Source organism: Dermacentor andersoni, unplaced genomic scaffold (assembly GCF_023375885.2).
Source record: "Dermacentor andersoni unplaced genomic scaffold, qqDerAnde1_hic_scaffold ctg00000067.1, whole genome shotgun sequence".
In the NCBI taxonomy this organism is placed as follows: domain Eukaryota; kingdom Metazoa; phylum Arthropoda; class Arachnida; order Ixodida; family Ixodidae; genus Dermacentor; species Dermacentor andersoni.
In genome coordinates, this window is record NW_027314779.1 from 162884 (window position 1) to 180251 (window position 17368).

General features: G+C 43.6%; 1 long non-coding RNA gene across 1 annotated transcript in view; it reads right to left on the reverse strand.

Moving 5' to 3' along the window:
• LOC126524113 (uncharacterized) overlaps positions 1–16418 on the reverse strand; it is a 177095-nt gene extending 160677 nt beyond the window's left edge. Inside the window, exons 1-2 of the long non-coding RNA XR_011891388.1 lie at positions 15423–16418; positions 8080–8352 (exon numbers count right to left, since the gene is read on the reverse strand). This is a non-coding gene — a long non-coding RNA (uncharacterized lncRNA). The remainder of the gene's footprint in view (positions 1–8079; positions 8353–15422) is intronic.
• Positions 16419–17368: the final 950 nt, after the last annotated feature.

Sequence of the window (17368 nt, forward strand, 5' to 3'; positions counted from 1 at the left end):
ACTCCAGGAAGATAATAGATGAAACTACAAAGAGCTGGTGCCGTAGTAAGTAGATATAGCACAAAGTAGATGATGGAGTCCACGCTGATGCACGGTATAAAGAATTTGCTCATAGTGTAGATCATAACAGAGGCTCCGTACACTTAGTACAAAACAAACTCAATTGAGTGACAGCAGTATATGCCAAACAATATTCTGGCACTTAAAATCACCTGCATGTAATACTGAAACGTTTGGCTAACATATTAGAATTACATAAATGGTGTCACGAGGGTCATTAGCCAAATTACTACTGAAACACGAACAACGATAACAAATACCGAATATCAGCTTTCTAAACTGTACACAAAGTTGAGCCTATTCGAGTTCCCAGTCGGTAACGGTACAAACACACAACAAAAAGTGCAGAATAGCAACCCAGTTTCCAGCGATGCTGTTTCTTTACAGCAGGTGCAATAAACATTTCAGTGGCCTATAATTAAATCCCACAATTTAAAACGTTGCCCCTATCTCACTGGTCTGTTTGAAACCTTCCAGCACATACGCTTTTCAGGACTTGCTGAAGAAATTACCCATAATATTCCACCCGTAGATGTAATCTTTTTGATGTTTACAGTTCTCACAGGGTAGTTTGAAGTTTATTTCTTTCATCCTTAGAGAAAGAGGAAACAAGAGCTAAAGGCCATATGGCCTCGCAGGGGCTCTTGCTCCTAAGCGCGTTCGGCTTACATGATGATTCAATGTACGAAAAAAGGAAATATAACAAGAATGAGCAAGTACGATGTAGAAAATACAAACAAGATAATTTGTACATTATATAATGACTACGGGAAAAAAATTTATGCTTGAATTTTTGTTTGTACATTCACATTACAGTGCAGATTAAAGCATACATATATAGTGCATAAAAATTTTGTACGATAGCATTTCATGTATATGTAATTTGATTATGTATGAGAAGGTTTTTTATACATTGCTCAAAATGGGGTACTTAAAAATCAATTTTTTGCTCACCGCTGTTTAGTAGCCTTGCTATTTGATAGCTTATATCCTGATGTCCGTAGTTAGTACGCGTAAATGGTATTTTTCTGATTTGATTACGTAATGGGTATCGAGGAGAAGTGGGTATGTTGTCAACATGGAGCCTGTGTTTTTTTTATATGTAAGAGTAATCTATAATAAAAAACTTGATTTGCTCGGATCAGTAAATGCTTGCCAAAGAGATTGTGTGTGGATACGTCACGCGACCTACCATGGTAGTTTTCAAAATTCGGACTACTCATTTTTGCAAGCTTAGTAACTTCACATAGTCTTTTGCTGTAGTTGTCCCCCAAATCAAGACACAATAAGTTAGCTTCGAGTAAAAAAGGGCGTAGTATATTGCTTTCTTTAGCCATAATGGTATTAGATCACCTATTTTATACATACAGCCTACTACTTTGCTAAGATCATTGCTAATCTTATTGACATGGTTGTACCACGAGAAGTTCTCTTCGAACCATGCCCCCAAATACTTTTGCGTTGTTACATGTTCTAGCCTCCTTGCTTGAAATAGAAGAGTTATATTAACAGGCAATGGCTTACTTATCGGTTTAAATATTATATATTTGGTTTTGTTGACATTCAGTTGTAGTTTGTTGATGAACAGCCATTTAGATAATATATTTAAATAATCATTTATTATGCATGTTAAATTCGGCGCTGTTTCTAAAACACAGTTATAACACTCCAGATACCCTCCATATGTAATTACTGTCAAAAGGGGGGGGGGGGGGGCGTTTGACTGAGCTAGTAGGTTTATTCTTCGAGGATTGCAACAGCAGAAATTGTAGAACACAGACATAGATACGAACGAATAAAGGTGGAATTTGCTTCACTGTCAAGTGATTTCTTTATTGAAAGTCCCACGCTTCTTTATTTCATCGACAAATCTCGTCCCTTTTAGTCACAAGTAGATAAAAGGGGCCAGATTTGGCGACTAAATAGCAAACGCGGGAATTTCAATCAAGGAATCAGTTGACAGTGCGGCTACTTTCACGTCTGTTCTTTCGTTTCTGTATATCTGTTCTACAATTTCTGCTGCTACAATCCTCAAGGAACAAAATTAATGCTAAGGCGTGCAAACATTTTACACACTTTGAACTCATATCCCTTGCCTACATCTGATTTTAAATATATATAAACAATGTGCCTTACGTATTTTTTCGATGTAGTTCGCCCCTTGTTTAAGTATGGGGATAACAATAGCTTCTTTTCAAGCAGATGGAATTTATCCATCTGCCCACATAGAAAAGGTAGAAGTGTTTGTAGAATTTCTGAATGTACGTGTTTGATCACTTCATAAATGATGCGATCACTACCTGGCGCCCAGTCTTTGCAACAATTTAGAGATGTCTGAAGCTAAGCTAAGCTGAACGGCGATTGTACACTTCATTGCTTGCACATTTGCGCTCAAGGTGCTGTCACTCAGAGTGCTCATTTAGAAAATCTGCCTCATTTTAAAGGCATTCCGTATTTACTTTCTAAAACTTCTTCAGCTCCTCTTCAAAGGTGGAAAGAAGGTAATGATAGAAGTGAAGTTACGTTGAGTAGTAAGCACTAGATTGAGAGTATTTGAGGCATAAGACCTATCCCTAGTACGTTGCACTACCACTTGCGAAAAAAAAGACAAAATAATGGAGCATATTGTCACGGGTGGCGATCCTAAAGTCCGAGTGTTCTATTTAATGTTTGTAAGGCTTAAACTGCCTAGTAAATAAAGCAGTGATAATGGAAAATGTAAGGACAAGTATTAATCGCATAGAGAATTTCACCAATGAAGCTGGATAAGGGAGAAGGAGGGCATAAAACACACTTATAATTACTTACTGGTAATTACTTTCCAGACAGGCCGCCATTGGAATATGAACCTGGCAACGTTTAACGCTAGAACGTTATCTAGTGAGGCGAGTCTAGCAGTGCTATTGAAGGAATTAGAGGGCAGTAAATGGGATATAATAGGGCTCAGTGAAGTTAGGAGGCCAAAAGAAGCATATACAGTGCTAAAAAGCGGGCACGTCCTGTGCTACCGGGGCTTAGCAAAGAGACAAGAACTAGGAGTCGGATTCCTGATTAATAAGAACATAGCTGGTAACATACAGGAATTCTATAGCATTAACGAGAGGGTGGCATGTCTTGTTGTGAAACTTAATAATAGGTACAAATTGAAGGTTGTACAGGTCTACGCCCCTACATCTAGTCATGATGACCAGGAAGTCGAAAGCTTCTATGAAGACGTGGAATCGGCGATGGGTAAAGTCAAAACAAAATACAGTATACTGATGGGCGATTTCAATGCCAGGGTAGGCAAGAAGCAGGCCAGAGACAAGTCAGTGGGGGAATATGGCATAGGCTCTAGGAATAGCAGAGGAGAGTTTAGTAGAGTTTGCAGAACAGAATAATATGCGGATAATGAATACCTTTTTCCGCAAGCGGGTTAGCCGAAAGTGAACGTGGAGGAGCCCGAATGGTGAGACTAGAAATGAAATCGACTTCATACTCTGCGCGAACCCTGGCATCACGTGCTCGGCAAGGTGCGCTGCAGTGACCATAGGATGGTAAGAACACGAATTAGCCTTGACTTGAGGAGGGAACGGAAGAAACTGGTACATAAGAAGCCAATCAATGAGCTAGCGGTAAGAGGGAAACTAGAATTCCGGATCAAGCTACATAACAGGTATTCGGCTTTAACCCAGGAAGAGGACCATAGTGTTGAAGCAATGAACGACAATCTTATGGGCATCATTAAGGAGTGCGCTAGAAGTCGGTGGTAACACCGTTAAACAGGAAACCAGGAAGCTATCACAGGAGACGAAAGATCTGATCAAGAAACGCCAATGTATGAAAGCCTCTAACCCTACAGCTAGAATAGAACTGGCAGAACTTTCTAAGTTAATCAACAAGCGTAAGACAGCGGACATAAGGAACTATAATATGGATAGAATTGACCAGGCTCTCAGGAACGGAGGAAGCCTAAAAGCAGTGAAGAAGAAACTAGGAATAGGCAAGAATCAGATGTGTGCGTTAAAAGAGACAAAGCCGGCAATATCGTTACTAATATGGATGAGATAGTTCAAGTGGCTGAAGAGTTTTATAGAGATTTATACAGTACCAGTAACACCCACGACGATAAGGTGAGAGAGAATAGTCTAGAGGAACTTGAAATCCCACAAGTAACACCGGAAGAGGTAAAGAACGCCTTGGGAGCTATGCAAAGGGGGAAGGCAGCTGGGGAGGATCAGGTAACAGCAGATTTGTTGAAGGATGGCGGGAACACTGTCCTAGAAAGATTGGCCGCCCTATATACACAATGCCTCATGACCTCAAACGTACCGGAATCTTGGAAGAACGCTAACGTAATCCTAATCCATAAGAAAGGGGACGCCAAAGACTTGAAAAATTATAGACCGATCAGCTTACTGTCCGTTGCCTACAAAGTATTTACTAAGGTAATCGCAAATAGAATCAGGAATATCTCAGACTTCTGTCAACCAAAGGACCAGGCAGGTTTCCGTAATGGCTACTCAACAATAGACCATATTCACACTATCAATCAGGTGATAGAGAAATGTGCGGAATATAACCAACCCTTATATATAGCCTTCATTGATTACGAAAAAGCATTTGATTCAGTCGAAACCTCAGCAGTCATGAAGGCACTACGGAATCAGGGTGTAGATGAGCCATATGTAAAGATACTGGAAGATATCTACAGCGGTTCCACAGCCACCGTAATCCTCCACAAAGAAAGCAACAAAATCCCAATAAAGAAAGGCGTCAGACAGGGAGATACGATATCTCTAATGCTATTCACAGCGTGTTTACAGGAGGTATTCAGAGACCTGGAGTAGGAAGAATTGGTGATAAAAGTTGGTGGAGAATACCTTAGCAACTTGCGATTCGCTGATGATATTGCCTTGCTTAGTAACTCAGGAGACCAATTGCAATGCATGCTCACTGACCTGAAGAGGCAAAGCAGAAGGGTGGGTCTGAAAATTAATCTACAGAAAACTAAAGTAATGTTTAACAGTCTCGGAAGAGAACAGCAGTTTATGATAGGTAGCGAGGCACTGGAAGTGGTAAGGGAATACATGTACTTAGGGCAGGTAGTGACCACGGATCCGGATCATGAGACAAATAACCAGAAGAATAAGAATGGGCTGGGGTGCATTTGGCAGGCATTCCCGAATCATGAACAGCAGGTTGACACTATCCCTCAAGAGGAAAGTGTATAACGGCTGTGTCTTACCAGTACTCACCTACGGGGCAGAAACCTGGAGGCTTACGAAAAGCGTTCTGCTGAAATTGAGGACGACGCAACGAGCTATGGAAAGAAGAATGATAGGTGTAACGTTAAGGGATAAGAAAAGAGCAGATTGGGTGAGGGAACAAACACGGGTAAATGACATCTTAGTTGAAATCAAGAAAAAGAAATGGGCATGGGCCGGACATGTAATGAGGAGGGAAGATAACCGATGGTCATTAAGGGTTACGGACTGGATTCCAAGGGAAGGGAAGCGTAGTAGGAGGCGGCAGAAAGTTAGGTGGGCGGATGACATTAAGACGTTTGCAGGGACAACATGGCCACAATTAGTGCATGACCGGGGTAGTTGGAGAGGTATGGGAGAGGCCTTTGCTCTGCAGTGGGCGTAACTAGGCTGATGATGATGATGATGAATTTATCATAAATGAAGCCCAGACGATATTGAGATCAGTGTAACAGGAATTCTAGACAAACTAGACGCACGCATGCTCACACCCTTGAAGTGCACTTCGCGCTCACTAATATTTTATGTATTCCTTTTTTCTCGCACTATCGATGAATCTTACCATCTGAAGCCTTTTTGGAAATTAATAACCCCAAATTTGAAAATTATGCATCTTTTTCTTCATGACCACAGGATTCAAACTATGATAGCTGTCAAATGAATGTCCGTGACTAGTGCTTCACAGTGTTGCATGACCTTTACCTGTAAATAGTTATTACAGTGTGCCTACTACTGAACCATGTTTTCACTGCTTCTATTTTTGTATATTCTTTGAATTTATTTTTAGCTTTCATCGTATTATGCCACCCCTCCTTGGTCTACGGACTGCAGCGTGACCTAAATAAAAGAATTTAAGAATGCGTGAACAAGGATTGTTATTAGAAATGTCGAATACGCGGCCTCCACGACGCCATCCCCGCTCCTGCGGATCAATTTCGAAACAATTGGCATGTTTAAAGATTTCGGAAGCCATTAGTCGAAGGTCATGTTTTCGTCAAGGCGACAATGTGTGGAGAGTCAGGGCCAACGGTTGAAGGAAGAGGAACTGTTCAGCACTCCTCGAATTATAGTAAACAGGATATACATACACAGGATGTGACAAAGACATTCCATTTCCCCTGTCGCTTCGCTATGCCGAATAACCTGCAGGTTCTTTGATCACGGAAATTCAGAACTTATTGCACGCTGTTCTTGATCTTTTTCTGTCGTGCACTTAGGTTTAGCATCAAGAACATAGCGCCTGTCGTTCACGAGCGGTTTGCCATATCTGAGTTCATTTGCAGGTGCCCCAGGCTGGCTTTTTCCCTGCGAGCGAGACGCCTTGTGGAGGAGAAAGTTCACCATTAGTAATATGGCCGCACTTGAGCTGAAAGCTCAGTGAAATAACTTTGTGTTTCACTTGACATCTGAAAATTGTACAATCATCCGTCAGTATTTTCCCGATTAAGAAAGAACGATCAAAGCAGTAAGCTCATTCAATCAAATCGGCTGAAAGGTATGGAACTGTTGTTTTTAGGGCAGGTATAACCTTGGTCTCAGTTTGCTCCTACCTTTACTTAGCATCTGAAATGTGGTGAATGAATAGGTTCTTGCGCCAATAACTGCTCTTCATGTTCGCTGATGCAAGACAGCAAAAAAAAAAAAAATGCGTTTGTCTGTTATTGTCAGGATACTGCTATACAGGGCGTTTCAGCGAACACTTTCAAATTTTTTTAAAGATTGCATTTGGGAGATAACAGAATCCTATTTCATGAGCTGGTTTCCTCGAAGAGGCGTATTTGCAGAAAAGATTGAAATGCATTGTCGAATAATTACCGAAAATTTTCTAATTAGGTTTTCAACTAATTACTTCATTGTCCATTTTGAAATTTACAAATTCTAGCCGTTGAGTTCGCAAGACAGGTCCACTTGGAACAATTATAAGGATGACACCAGTTTCGAGATATTAATCCCCGAACTTTGCGGAGAAATGCATTGGAGTTCCAGCGACTTCTGTGCTTCAGTGCCTCAAACGACATATTTTTAAAGAAAGTAACTAGAACGCCAATGCATTTCTCTGCTAAATTCAAGATTTATCTTGAAACTGGTGTCATTCTGACAATTCTTTCCAAGTGAATTCGTCTGGCGAACGGCTAGAATCTCTAAATTGCAATTTTGGCCATTAGGTAATTAGATAAAAACATTAATCAGCAAATTTTTGACAATAAGTCGATTACGCATTTCAATTCTTTGTGCAAGAATTGTCCACCCCTTCAAGTAGAGCAGCTCATGAAATACAACTGTGCTGAGTCACAGGCCACCTTGAAACATTTTTGAAAGTGTTTGTTGAAACACCCGGTATTTATATTGACCAGATCTGCGCCCTTTGTCTCTTGAGGTTTACATCTCCTATATTGTACATCCATTTGCTCAAACCTGTGAATTTTAATTTCATACCTTTTTAACCATCCCTGGTGTGTTTTTTTAATATCGGTGGATTGTTCAGCAGATTTTTTCGGGGATTGCAATAGCCGTATGTCCATTTCTCTGATAAAGCGAAACGTGGTCTTCAATTTCCTGCAGGATCCTCAGGCAGTCTTTTGATATCTGGCGGTTAATTCGATTTATCATTAGGCCCTGTGGTTGTCTCAACAACGCCCGACAAATAAGGCCGGTGAAGAAGTTAATTATTTATAGTATTCAAGTATTCTCGCAAAACACCTGCGGGCATGGAAACGGCAACAGGAACTGGTCATCACTGTTTCCTAGCGTGTAACGAAATTTGAGTACACACCTGCATGGGGCAGATCCCAGTAGAACGGGCCACGTCGAAAGTTCTGTTCACATGCACACTGAAGGTGAAGTTCGCAGAGAGGCTCTTGCGATGTGCCTGGCGTGATGTCACAACACTAAATGTTTCTGGTTCACCGATGATGAACTTTGCTGATGACACCACGGCAGCAAAACGCACACTGATACCGACAGGCGAAGCTTGCGTCAGGAATACACGTGGAGACGCATTCCAAGTCGAAGAGTTTGTCCGTTGATAGCACCAACAGGATTACGCCTGCATGGGGCAAGAGCTGAAGTTAGAGGCCATGTATAATGTGCTGTTCGCGCTCTCGGTGAGCGTGTGTAGTATTCCTGAAATTGAACGGTTGGTACATTCGTTGCTGTTTGTGCTGTACTTCAAACCTCCCTACGTCGACTGCTATTCTTCCATGCTTCGAACCTCGCTGTCGTTATCTATTTACCCTTAAGGTGTTACAAAGACAGGGTAGTTAATGATGCCATTAAATACAACGAAACTACAGCAGCATTAGAAAACAAGAAAAAGAACATTTGACTGCCATAACAATAACGACGCGTCGGTCGCATCGCTATATACAAAAAAAGGTACAGTCAAGCATGAAATTTCACGGAACACGAGATCTGAGAAAAAGCTGAATATATGCGCAGCTTCACAAAGCCACCTAGTATTCGAATTTACAGCCTCTACTAGTATGTGTGAACAACATTTTAATGTTTGGTTTTACTGAGTACTGATACAGGCTGCTCGGAAATTGAAGGTTTTCTGAGATCCCATGGTCCGTAAACTTTTGCGGTTGACTGTACATAGCAGCACCTCTAAAGTAATTAATGTCTGTAATGGCAGCAATGGTATGGGGAAGGCAATTATAACACAAATATTTGTTCAGAATATATGAGTCATTATAACACTTTGTGTTTGAAAACAAAATACATATTTTATGACAGGGATCAATGCGTCTTGAAATAAACTGTTATAATAAAAATTAAGAAGCAAGAAAGGTGACATATCTTTCTGGGATGAGGAAGACTGGGTAAAGAAAAGTCTTTCATAGCTGTAACGTTGCCAGCGCAATAAAAGGTGGAAATAATTAAACGTGATGTGCGCTTTTGCTTCGCCTCTAAGCCTGCTATGAGGGATTGGAGACCGGCATTCAATACAGGTACTGCATATTCTAGTTTAGCTCAGACCAATGTTCTAAATAGCAGCAATTTGAGCTATACACCTGCATGAAAAATAGTTCTTGGGAGGTAGGCTAACATGTGACTAGCACTGTCGGCTACATAATGAATGCCCCCGCCCCCCCCCCCCTCCCCAGATCATACGACGTATTTATACGAGTGCTCCATTTCTAAATCAGTGTTATTAATGTGACAGGTAGGATGACTAATATGTTGCCAAGAAACGTGCATATATTTCCATTCTGTGTTTCATTTTCCATACCTGACATTATTCGTAAATCTGAATAACGTCAATGTGCAAGTTAGCCACACCTAAGTCACTGTTAATTTGTCTACAAAACACTCAGTCATCAGAAGGACTCGTCGAAGGTGTTGACGTTATGCAAATGGTCAAGTCCTATACGAAAATGAGAAAAAGCGGAGGTCTTATTAGACAGCCCTGAGCCAACTTAAAACGCAGAGGAGCAAATGCTTTGAGTGATGCAAACTGGTAAAGATTTGTGAAAAATGTTCGCAACCAAGCAAGAACTTTAGAATCGAGATTGTGGCTACGTAATTAAGAAAGAGCAAAGAGCAATTAAGAAAGAGCAGAAAGAAAGGCCGAACTGGCGCAAGGGCCAGTTCCAGCCAACGAGCGCCAAACACACGGCATAATACGTGACCAATGGTGCATGGAGACAAGGATGTAACACGAGTGTGAAGGGGCCTTGAATCAGTCGGTGTAAATTGCTTGAAATGAATATATTGTTACGAGAGATGCTATTTACACGCTATTTACACTGCAGCCAGGCAGCCAGGCTGACACTCGCTCGTGCCGAGGGCACCGACCAACTTCTTCGTCGTTCTCGCGGCTGCTCGTCTCTCGCGGAATCATATCGTAATAATATAAAAATAACGACAATGACTAGTGATGTGTTTTGCAGAAGGGTTGAAATCTGGGCAAGTTGGTACATACTTGAACGAAAAAACCAGTCAAAAACACAAATGACAAGAGGAGAGGCTCACACCACAACGACAGTCGTTGTGGTGTGAGCCTCTCCTCTTGTCCTTTGTGTTTTTGACTGGTTTTTTTGTTCAACTAGTGATGTGTGCTATGAGCATAAAAGCGTTCCGACGAAGGTTGATTAAGTGAGTTTTATACAGTATAAGTGACAGTAACATTAGTACCTCAACAGAGCTTTTGGACGCAGGGGCTTGGAGGCACGGGCTGTGCAAATATGCTTGCGTTTCAGCTTTAACCTCCAAGGGGAGCTCGTACTACAAATAACCTGGCCGAATTATCTTTAATACGTCAGTTCCTGTTAAAAAGTTGAACACCAAAAGTGGTTCATCATATTGAGATAAAATGCGGAGCGGGGACGTATGTGCTCACGATACAGGGAGCTGAAGTACTTTTTCTCTCTCTGCTTTTATGTCAGGGCACTGAAGAAGAAAGTGGATAACTGTAAGGCGATTTTATTGCCAAACCTACTACATGTTGGAGGATCACTTCCAGTGGGTAGGTAAGAGAAAATGTTGTAGGTATGCCTTATTCTTAATCTACAAATAAGTGCTTCCTGGTGTCTCTCTGTCCTTTCGGATATCCAGTTCCTTAATTTTGATTTCATCATATGCAGTGTATATGATACTTCAGTACCCCACTGCCTTTTAAATACTTCGTCAACTTATCCCATATGAAGGGTTTAAGATCTGTTGCCTCTATGGGTGCACGAGTACCTATAGAGGGTACCCACGAGCGCCCATACCCATTTTTGTATCGCTCAAGGCTACTCACGTAGCATTTTCTTCAGCAGATACATTGCCTTTTACGCCTCTGTGGTCAAGTACCCAGCAAAGGCCAATGACTTGGTTGCACATGTATGCACCATAACAATGGGTACAGTTTGTTAAACACAGGGTTCTTACATTTTCGTAAGCTCGTTACGGCTCTAACGATGCTCAGTGAGTATGTGAACACAATGGCGACATTTGTCTCCTTTCTATGTTTAACGGCTTCAAGTATCGCGTAATGCTTCCACTGGGAATATATGGTGAATTTCCAGAGTCCCCCACCATGGCGCGCCTCGTAATAAGATAGTGGTTTTGGCACGTAAAACCCTATATATATTTTTTTAAGACAGCCTGAAAGCAGTCTTGTACGGCATTGGTAGCACTACTTGTAACGATTACTAGAATGTGCCTTTACTGGAGATTAAAGCACAGTCTAGCTACACAGAAACGTGCAACACTCAGATTCACGGACAATATTATATTACTTCGTATTAGTGGATGAAGTCGTACAAATGTAGCCACGTTGTACAGAAGTTAACATAGAGTTTCATACAATAGTTCTATGGAAGTCAAGCTTGTTAACGCCCTTAGAGTGTTTCTAGAGCGCAGCTCTTAGGGGGCCCCTTCCTGCGGCGAGCGTCGGCGTTGTCCCTCGTAACCGATCGAACGAGCATGGCGAAAGACGGAAGTGAACGCGGAGCGCAGCGGGAGACGAAAGACTGCGATACCGAAGACAGCGCGAGGAGGAAATCAGAGGAGGAGGGTACAGAGAAAGCGTGAGAAGCGTATTGCTGCGCAAGAAGGGCTTTGCAGCCGGGCGCAAGGATTGCACGCGTCGTCTGTATGGAAATAAAGCGCTGTATGAGCGGACGTCTTTCTGCGGTGGCTGCCGTGTATCGCGCCCAGGTGTCACCCACGCGCTGCCTCTCGTGATCTCCCTATTAGCGAGGCAGTTGGGTTACTCTTCGCTCCGTTTTCAACGCGCTTCACCGGATAAACTGCCCGCACCAGCCACCATTTCGCGAAATTAAAACATGGGGCCGTATTCTACAACGGTTCGCTTTGGAACCGGTTTGCTCTGACTGTTACGTCTGGGTTACGTCACTTGGAGAATGAGTGAAACGTCGTGGCGCGAGGGTGACCAGTGAACAAGCGGCATCCTTATGCAAGGTCACGTGAGAATTTTGGTTTGTACTTTGGGGATGATATAGTAATTGAAACATGTTGTTTTGCAAGAAACATATTGATTTCTGTACAAGAATTGCATGTTTAATCACCAGTAATAACTGCGAGCTTCAGACGTGGACAGCGCGGGGTTTAATTTTATCTGCGTTCTTTTTTTTTTTTTTTTTTTTGCGTGTGGCTAGGTGGTGCGCCATACGTTAAGCAATCAAAGCCGTTCTCTGCGTCTAGGCCGTGGCTGTGATAGTATTTCGTTTAGCAGTGGCTGAGCTTCTTAGGGCGGACGACTGCGATGAGATTTCCGTCCACACATCCAACTTCGAGAATCTTGCCACGGTCAAGAAAGCGTTCTTGAATGAGGCTTTCTCCTGCACCGTGGAGAAAAAGCTCGCACCCCTTTTTAGTTTCCCTCAACCGTAATGAGCCTAGCGACGGCGGTAATGATGCGACTGACTGACGATTGCGACAATCCAATAGCTTCTACATTCCAGACGCACCGCTGAAAACGACCAATGACAAAAAAAAAAAAAAAAAGAAACTCGGCGCCCTTTTACTTTGTGAAGAAGGATGACCAGCGAAGCTTTGTATGTGGGCCCCTTAATAGCGAACTGCACCTTCGCCACGAGTCACCCCTGCATTTCACCAATCACCGCATCGGCCAACGAATGGGGTGTGCTTAACGCCTGCTTCACCTCCGCCGCGGGTCGGCCCGGTATTGCACTGTCGTTGGGATGGGCTCACGTATGGGAAGTGTTTAACGCCTGGGTCACCTCCGCTGCGGGTCGGCCCGGCATTGCATTTTCGGGAATTTTTTCTACACGCGTGTACACAATGGTGTGGAAAACAGCCTTTAACAGCTTCGCTGTAAAACAACGTAGCCCACACAGCAGTTACGTCGCAGTGTCAACGCACGTCGCAAATATTTCGCACTGTGTTTTTGCAGAGCGTAAAATGCCTTCGGAACCCTCCTTCGCTAATGTCGAATGCGTCGAGCCGTTGCTTCCATTCGTCTTTCGCCAATGCCAAAACATGCCGCACGCGATGCGTCTATCGTCGCGCCGGGCAGGCGGCGGCCACGTTGCCTTAGCAACCCTCGATATCACGATCGCGGCCGCGCGCAGCCCTCGAGCGATCTTCCATTGTTTGTAGCCCTTGCGAGGGCTCAGCGCCAACAGGGTTGTGGGGAGAGTGGGAGCAAAGAAACGGATGGCACATCGCTGGAAAGGCGAAACCCTCTCCACTTTTTTATCGACACCGTCACGCTAGTCACGCTCTAGCACGACCACCACCTCGACTCGGTAAGCGCTGTGGGCACGGCTCGCGCGTTGCAGCTCATACTGAACAAGATGGAAGGCGCAATCTTACGAGACAAGCCTGTCTCGCTGCATCGAAAATGGCGACGACGTTTCCGAAGTTCAGACGGGAGCAAAGTGCGTCTAGCCTAGAACGATAATCTGACAAGAATATTTCGGCGGAAGCGGTCAACGTTAAAGCGTGAAAAAAATCGCACGCGTAGAATTACACAGAGCTGTGACAAATGCGAACAAATTTGGACTAATTAATACTTACTGCAGCGGAATAATATAAACTACCGAACATTTTCGTGCCTTGTTTCATGTAACTCGCCCGCAAATAAACATCACGGCCAGCCTAGTGTATCAGGTGGCTCCGATAAGAACAACCCGTCATGTCGGTTGCTACAAGTTCATGGCATATAGCTTTCTGCGCTCGTAGCTGACGCTAGATAGGAATGAAGCTGTAGTAATTACAGAATAAACCGTGACATCACGCCAAAAACCAGCGTACGATTCCCGCTGTTCGCACTGGTCAGAGCTGTGGCATCGAGGCCACATGTAAAATCGTCATAACGAATACAGCCGCCGTCACAATTAATTCGAACAATGACGCCTCATCTAAAGTGGCTTTAAGAAAAGCTTGGGTTAAAGGAGCAAATATTGAATGCTTAGGAAGGAAGACGCATTAAGCTAGCACCATTCAAGGTACCCTAAGCAGACATGTGCGGCATCCTCCGCAAGAGAAGCACAAAAGGCATGTAAGGCGTGTTCAAGTTTATTATGACGACGACTGCATACGTTGTTTGGGTTTATTGTTACCAAGCGCTGCAGGCACAAGAAGAACAGCCTCGACTGGATAAGTTTCCTTATATATACCTTGGTTTACATGGTTTAGATGCAAACTTTTGAAGTATGAAGGCGAGTGTCGCATTAAAGCCCTGCTGCTGCCGAAGAACGCACGTGTGCTATTATGGTGCGCAAACGAGGCACTGCCATCGGCTGCAGAAAAGGGTCGTATGTCTTTAATGACAAGGCAATCATTAGTTTTACCAGGATCAACAGCGAAAGCACTTTTCAGCTTTTCTAAGCGAAATTATAATGTGCTGTATTTTAATACCCGCAATAGAGGGGCTGTCATTCATAATCATCGCTTATCAATCCCGTCAAGGCCCCTTTTGGGGTATTACGTACGTGGGGAGCAAATATGCGAGAAGCCACAGCATCAATGCAAATTTGGTTAAAAAATACATGAAACACACGATAAGATACACAAACAAAAAGTGAAATGCATATAGGAATAAATAACCGCAAGTTAACATGTGCATTGTTTAGAAATGAAGTGCTTGAATTTAGTTCGAATCCGCTCAATGACGATTATTTCCGCAATTCGTTCCAATCGTTAATCAAAGCAGGTTAGAGTCAGTCCACTTAAGCGCTGAACGATTACGGCGTTGAAAAGACGATGAGACGTGCGGGATGGGAATAGGAGCAACGCGTTTCGTAAAGCAGGAAAATTATAACTCAGTTTATGAAAAGGACACATTCGGGCAATATTTCGACGCAACTCAAGCGATGAGAGGTCAAGAGACGGTTTTGTGGCTGTGCTACTGTGACACGGGTCGTAAATTGATGCGGTAATCCGGGCAGCACAGTTCCGAAATTATTCACGCGAGTTTCAACATAGCTGACGTATATTCCTGTTCGGTACGTATCAAAGTTTGTTAAGCTAGTTTCCCGACAGGTCCGGGACAGAAAGAAAGGGGCTGCTTGATGTAACCAAGTGAGCGTAATGACTGACAAGGCCACGACATATCGCTTGAGGTGATAATGAGCGGGGAACCATGTTTGCGAACCAAATTTTCAGCTTATTAGCGCAAAATATAATATGAGTGCCACTTACCGCACTTGCAGCCACGTCGTCCGCAGCCGGGCCCCAACGGCGTTCTGCCGCTGTCACGTGGCGTTGCGCATGCGCGGCCGTTTCCTAGGCGACCGGACCACGGAGCACAGTTACCGCGCCTAATGTGGGTTATCGTCGCGATCTGTTTCTTTGTTCCATTTCGGTCTCCTTTCCTGCTTTCGATGTTATCGTCTGTCACGCGCTGCATTTCGTCGACGCGTTTGCACAGACAGCATTTCGTAGTTCGTATCAAGAAGATTCCGGGGCATCGATGTCCGACGCTATATTCGAAATTACAATTGTACGCTGAATAGATGCCGTCGTCTTTCGTGGCCCTCGGCTATTCCCTTGCGTCAGGGTCTGCAGTGCTAAGCGATTGAGACGCGATTGTCGAAGCAAGTGGCTACGATTTTTTCTTTTTTTTTTTTTTTTTTGCGCAACTGGTGACTGCTGGTTACACCGCGTTGATGAACTTTTGTATCGCATATGAGCCTTTCTGATACATTGTGACTGCACGAGTGGCCAATATACCGAATATATAGTAGGCAATATACTAATATATGTATGCGGTGCCCCAGCTGATGTTAGCCAAGCTGTTTGATGAAAATAATGTTTTATAAACTTGTCTCAAGATTAAACTGTAAGACTACGGCCTTCGGTTGTCAGGCCTCGCATGAGCGAATACCATAAGTCTTATAATTTTACCTTGCAGCGTGTTTTACAAATATTATTTTTCGTTGAACAGCTTGGTCAACGTTATCCGGGACACGCGGCATGGGCAAGGTGAGCAAGACGACACTGCTGACCTCGAAGCCAATGAAGAAAAAGAATTCGACAGCACTCAGAGTCTCTGAGTGCTTATTATTTCCGCTTGTGAATTGAAGTTTCAGTTAAAGCTACATCTATGGCGTCCCGCTGGTCAGTTTCGTTTCGTTGAACGTTTTCACTGAACTTTTGCGATTCTGTCAGCTGCCTCTTGCCAGTCAGTTCACCGCAGCCCTAACAAGAATGTTCGCTCGAACCACGGTTTAGAGCACGGTGATACAATAGCTCATGAGCGCAGCCACGCGTTTTTTATCTTTATCATATTTCGTGGGCTTTCTTCAGATGCAAGAATAAAGCACCACACAAGAGGTACGCTGCCACAAAATATATATATATATATCCGTTGTTCCTGAACGCCCTCTACAACGTAAAGAAACGCACTTGGCCCTAAAGTGAATATAGTTGTTCATAATTATCCTTCGTTATTTTCTGATTAAGTGGAATATAAAAATACTCCGAGGAGCACCACCTGAGGGCAGGAAGCGGGATTGCAATAACTAGTTCGTCGGCGGTTCTGTGTCGATGCTGTACCATAGTCTTTGATCCAGGCGCTCCAGGTTTCGGTCGCGAAGAATGCGTTTCAAGACGATGCTGGCAAGGGGCGAGTGTATTATAATCGGTCTCAGGTACACCATTCTCGGGTCTTGGATCGCACCTCTTCCTCTTGCCCGTTGGTGGAAGGGTGCACACTAAGACTTGCTGCAGTACGAATCGTAGTGCACTACTGCATTGTCTAGGCTAAGTGCCATCACTGAGATGCCGTTTCAGACATTGTGCTCAATCTACTTAACGACCATAAAAGTGCAGCTGCCTCTCGCCAGGCGACGACGTCCGAGATGTGCAGGTTTGCTCGAAGCGTCCGTGCCAGTTTTCGTTTCGTTAATGGTCGGTGGCCATCGTGTCTAATGCGTTGCGCTTATTTCCACTTGCATTCAACCGCACATCAGCGTCCAGGAAGAACCGTGAAAGAGGTGCACTGTAGTCTTTGATGACTATGCAAGAATGTAGTTCGTTAGTCGATGCCTAAGGTGAAGTCCAGATGTGCATAAATGCTTTCTTTCACAGCCAAGTTTCTATTCTTCACACGTATGTGCTTGGATTGCATTGTAGAAGCGGCCAAA